Source organism: Sabethes cyaneus, chromosome 1, assembly GCF_943734655.1.
Source record: "Sabethes cyaneus chromosome 1, idSabCyanKW18_F2, whole genome shotgun sequence".
NCBI classification, from domain to species: Eukaryota; Metazoa; Arthropoda; class Insecta; order Diptera; family Culicidae; genus Sabethes; species Sabethes cyaneus.
The window spans coordinates 94,195,767-94,201,562 of record NC_071353.1 but is presented as its reverse complement, the minus strand read 5'-3'; the positions used below and the strand labels follow the sequence as shown (position 1 = coordinate 94,201,562).

The following is a 5,796-nucleotide window of genomic DNA, read 5'->3' as shown; positions in this document are numbered from 1 at the left end:
TTATTTAACTGACCCGCCCTGAGGCGGAGTTTCTGGCCGGGCAAGCCTGAACGTGGCAAGTGACCCTCTCACGAGGTGGCGCTTAAGTCACTTGCTTCAGAGATTTGGGGAGCGAATAGCGGACTGAATAGGTGGCCGTATTTCGGCAGGCTACAATGTCGTATTGGTCTACATTAAAAAAATGAATTCGGCAACAACTTTTCAAAAAGGCCAATCTGCCAAATGTAAACAAACCGAGTGAGGGTTTCTTTCCCTATGCTGGTCCAGCAGAAAATATCCCTCACTCGGTTTGTTTACATTTTGCATATTGGCCCTTTTGAAAAGTTGGTCACTTTTCACAAGCACATTATAGACACCATGGTTGTTTTATTATCGAAACAAGAAACAAACCTACAACAGTGCTGCTGCAGCAATAGATTTGGTTTTATAAATAATTATAGATGTACCTCACGCTTTGCTGGTCTGAATAAGCAAGTTTGCTACTTATAACTAAACATTTGTCGTGGATGCCACCTACAGATACAAACTTTAACGTTCAGACTTCATTACCTAAAAGTACGATTTTTTACAACCTTGCAAGTTTGTTTTCAGCTTAGTCGGATGTATTTTCTTGCCAATTAGTGTATATGTTTTTACTCAATAGTTAATAGACCATTTCGTAATAATCCTTTAAAAGATTTAGTTTTTTGCTGCTTATCGGAAACATGAAGCGTGGATTAAATTATGCACTGACTCCCAGACTAACTCTGCCATTTTCGCTGATTTATCAACCATTAGTACGCCAAGTATGGCAAAGTGTTTGCTTATACACAATCACGATAAGATTCAACCCTTATTTTCGCATTATATTTTTGTTACGGAATAACAATGCAGGACGTATTGTTCAATCGGCTGGGTAGTCTTCGGTAACGGGTTTTTCACCGCCGAGAATTGCCTTGATGTCCTCGGCGTCGAGTGTTTCGTACTTAAGCAGCGCTTCTGCCAGTGTCTTGTGTTTCTTAGCATGCTGCTTCAAAATGGATTTGCTCGTTCATAACTATCGTTAAGAATTTTCTTTATGTCAACATCCGCCACGCTTTCGATCGTGGATTACAAGAGCATATCCGACGGTGCACCGAATTCCTTCGACGATTCGATCGTACGCAAACCTAATCAATCATTCCAAATCAATTCCTCCGCTGCTCTGCCACCCATCATGGTGTCCATCATAGCCAGTAGTTGGTGTTTGGTGACATGATAACGTTCTTTTTCCGGGATGTACGCAGTATGCCCCAGCGATGGTCCGCGTGGCATGATTGTCACCTTGTGCAGAGGATGCCTTCCTGAAATTAAATTTATCGAAAAGTGTTTACCTCTTGTAAAACGCGTCTTCATTAGATGATTGATACCTTTATATAGTAGGCAACTATAGAATGTCCGGCTTCATGATATGCCGTATTTTTTTTTTTTGCTTCTTCATCTGGTAAACGAGATTTATGTTTCGGCCCATAAGTATACCTTTTCTCTTGCATTTTCTTAATGCTTCATAAAAACAACTTCCGCGCCATCGATGGCAGCTCTGAAACATTTACCACTCACGTCTATACTCGTCAAAAAAGCAATAAATACAAGCTAGTACTTAACGTAGTGCAGCTTGATTAACTAAATTTTTAATATCGGCCCCGGTAAGCCAGTCGTTCCTCTCGCCAGTTGGAATACGTTAATTTCCTTGCACAAAATTTTATTCAGATAGTAGTAGGTGAGAATTTTCTTTCGACCGATATAGTCCGGGGTAAGCACAACCACTTCAACATCAAACCGGTCAGGTCTTAGCGAAGCCTGATTAAAATAATCCCGCCAATTGGTTGCCTCCAGCACGATAACTTCCTCGTTTTGATGAAAACCATCAATTTCCGACAGCAATTTATTGATGGTCTGGTTTGCGTACGGATGCAAGACTCAATTAGTTCGCTTTGCCTCGACAGAATCGATTTCATCAAATAACGAAAGATGCGTGTTCCTTCGCTGCTTCTGTATTTTAAATTAAACGAGATCTAATATTTTCGAATCATTCACATGCAACAAAGCACTTACTGAATAAATCTCGCACTCGTCTGGCCCCCTGACCGACCAGTACCTCATCGAATTCAGGCCCGGTAGCGTGGAAAAATGGAACGCCCGCTTCACCGGCCACTACCCTAGCTAGCAGTGTTTTGCCGGCACCGGGTGGTACTACCAGCTTTACGCCCTCCGATAGCTTTCCGCCGAGGTTGCTGAATTTATCTGGATTCTTAAGAAACTCAACGACCTCCTTCAGCTCCTGTTTTGCTTCGTCGCGCCTCGCAACCCTTGACATCCGTGAAAGCAACCGAGGAGTATTCGAGATCCACCTCGACCTGGTTACCGATTTGTACTCTACTGAAAAGAATAAACGCGTTTGCCAAAAATTACTATCCCCGGTTCATCATTAAACGAGCAAAAAAAAGTATCGAAATAATTTGAACTTACTTAGCGAAGCGTAGCAGATAGTAGACGTGAAGACGGACCCGTTGGTCGAGACAAACAAGCTGATGAAAATTCCGATGAACACGACGATGATAAGCAGCTGCTGGAGAACTTTGAGATATCGCGTCGCTTTTCCCGACCGATTGATGTGATCCGGGTGTGTGGCAGTTAGATAATCCTCAGCGAAAGCAACCTTCAAGCGTTATCGTTGTTCCTCCGCTATCGCCGGATCGTTAACCTTAAAAGCTTATTGAATGGTTCAGTATACTGCTGAGAGATGATGGTTTGAACATTAAACGGAACGGGCTCATATTTATGGGAGATTTGCGGTGCGATCGGAGTAGCTAAAAAAGAACATAAATTGAGTTTCTTTCGTTATGAATATTATACCACATGCTTTTACCTATTGTATCCTTCACACGGGTGAACAAGCCATTTCTGCTCGGCACTGTTTGATCGCAGTCTTGAAATCTCGTTGTTGCAGCAGTGACATGGGACTCGCTGAGCCAGCAAACCACGCATTATATTTTGAACCACCTGTCCATTGAAGAACACGGTTTCCGTTTGCTGACCGGCTCCATTGCCACGACGAGCCTTAGATGAGAGCTGTAAACTCCACGACACGTCATCGCGGTGGCTTGCCACAATTTGAATGCTGCTGAAGTGCTTGAGCAAACTGCGCTCAATCCGACGAGGCAATTTCAATTCGGCCAGACTGGCGGTGTCTGGTTTCGCATGGTTTGACGCAGTGGCTGGTCCATGAACTGTCGAAAGCTATCGACGTACAACTGAACAAGTGATTACTTGATTCGAGGTACAAAATCTTGCTGCGCCAAGGAGGCAGTTTCCTTTCCATGCTTGGTAGACGGATGATTTTTATGCTGCTTTCTGAAAGTGATATTAGTGGTGATGTTTATTTACTATTAACATGATTCACTCGGTTTCTGCTACTTACGACGCTGGTCAACACTTCTCGAACAAAAGATCTGTTCTAAATGCAATAATTTTGTTTGAAAACCAAAGCGAATATGCGAGCACACATGACTGCGTTTGTTTGCTCGCTAACGCCATTTTACTATCGTGTCGTGATCGTCAATATAAACGTCACTTGACATTATAAAACAAAACAAATGGATCGAAAGTGTTTCACACTTGAAAATCACTGTACAAAACCAGTGCGGTGAATCCAAATGAATTTCACTTCAAAGTGATGTTAAAAAAATATGTAACAAAAATGCTTCTCGTTGATTCATGATTTATGTGCAGGATCACTCAAAGTGAAAGTGAATTATTTCAGAGTCTGAAGAGAAACGTTCTTGGAATCATGGTATAGTGCTATTTCAAAATCCATATGCCAAAACACTTCAAAAGAGCGTGCATTTTGGTTTCAGTGTATATATATAGGACCGAAAAAGTACACTCAAAAAAATCGACGCGTCGCATCCATGCGGAGAATGTAAATAATATGGATTATATTGCGATTATTATCTAAAATTTTTCTTTCGTCGGTTTAGTTGTGCGCCTAACAGTTGCGCGCAGCTCTGTTCTGGTTGCTCGCAGTCAAAGTATCTCTTTTACACTCTTACGAAATCTCGTAAGAAACTGTCAACGCAAGAGTGATGAGAAAAACAACAATATTTCTCTCTCGCTCATCAGCTGAATGCTAGGGTAGCTTGCTTCGTGTTTGCCCGTTCAAACATGGCCAAATTTTTCACAAACGCAACCAGCATTTAAATTTTATCATTTTCGGTTAACGTAAGACATTGTAACTGTGTTGTTTGTAAGTCTGTACGTAATAGGACAAAACAAATGTTATCTGAGCAAAGAATAAGAGCATAAACATAAAAAACTTACACGTGCTTACACTGTCAATAATATATGATTTACCTTTGCGCACAACTATATTAAACTGGAAAATGAAATATTTTCTCGGGAAGCACAATATCCACGATTTGGAGCCAGTCTGCTGCGGCTTCTGTGGATCACTTTATCACATCAGTCAACAATGCTGCGGTTTCAATCATCGCTCGTGCAAAGACATTTTTGCTCAGGGCAAAGCTCTGTTTATTTCGGGTGCCGTACTGAATTAAACGGCAGAAGTATCCGTGCATATATTGCTGATATGCAGGGAAATTGCGCTTTGCCACTTTCAAACTCGGACGCTTTGACGGATCAAGTGCACCAGCTTTCTGGTTTGGTTGCAGCATTGAATAAGAAAGTGGATAATTTTGTGAGCAGTACTGACTGCCTTCCAGTGGTACGTGAACCAAAAACTCCTCAATGGCCTAAAATTGGAGCTAAACGTCGCCGCAGTGAGCCAGAGCAAATACTGCTTCCCACTAGTGATCGTGGTACGAAATCGATTGACCTTAGTGATCTTTCGGTCAATTTCATCACCGCTGCCGCACCGCCGCCTAAATTTTGGCTTTATTTATCCGGCTTTCAGCCACTGATAACAAATAACGATGTGCAAAAAATAGTCGAACGATGTTTGGAAATGACAGTAGTATTAAAGGACAAATGATTGGATACAGCTAGCTGGCCAGTTGGAGTAAGATTCAGGGAATTCATAGACAATCACGTCACATTGTCATGTAATACTTGTTAAATAAGCTTGAAAGTTGGTTTTAGACATAAAGCAGCAGAAATATCCCGGATGTAAATTACATTAAAAAATTTTTACATCAGAATTGTATTTATTAATGTAAATCCTTCCATGTTTTGGAAGGAAACCATATACGATGGAGAAACTATGGAGAATATTATTTCAAAGCAAATTTGGTGCGCTCAAATACACCCACTTGCGCTCAGTCGACTGTACTGCCTTATAGAAGCAAATTTGATAAAAGTCATGTATGAAACATTTGTAGAACTGAATGCAATCTATAATCTTTCTGAATTGAGTACTCCATTACTTTTGTATTTACGTGGTAATAGTATTGCAACTCTATCCTTAGCTCAAACAAACGATCTATTTATATAACAAGGCTTAAAACCCGTCTTTATTATAAATGGAAAAAATAATGCTCTATTCTATTCAACAAAATTGTAGATTATATTCAGTTCTACAAATGCTTCTTACATATCTTTTACAGATTTTGCTTCTGTGAGGCACAGCAGTTGAATTTGCGTAAGTGAGCGTACCTGTGAACATTAACCCAGTGTTGAAGGGCAAAAAAAGAGTAAAGATAAAAATTTCAGTCCAGAAGTATTTTTCCTGTATTTATTAAATAAAAATTTACTGAAATAACAAAAAAAGATCTTATTTAGGTTTTATAATAGGAATCTGTGATAATAATTTTTCTATCTAAT

The 5,796-nt window shown here is 40.4% G+C and overlaps 1 pseudogene; it reads right to left on the bottom strand.

Annotated features, from left to right (window-relative positions):
- Window positions 1-883: 883 nt before the first annotated feature.
- Window positions 884-3,380, bottom strand: LOC128745960 (ATP-dependent zinc metalloprotease YME1L-like; annotated as a pseudogene).
- Between the last annotated feature and the right edge of the window lie 2,416 nt (window positions 3,381-5,796).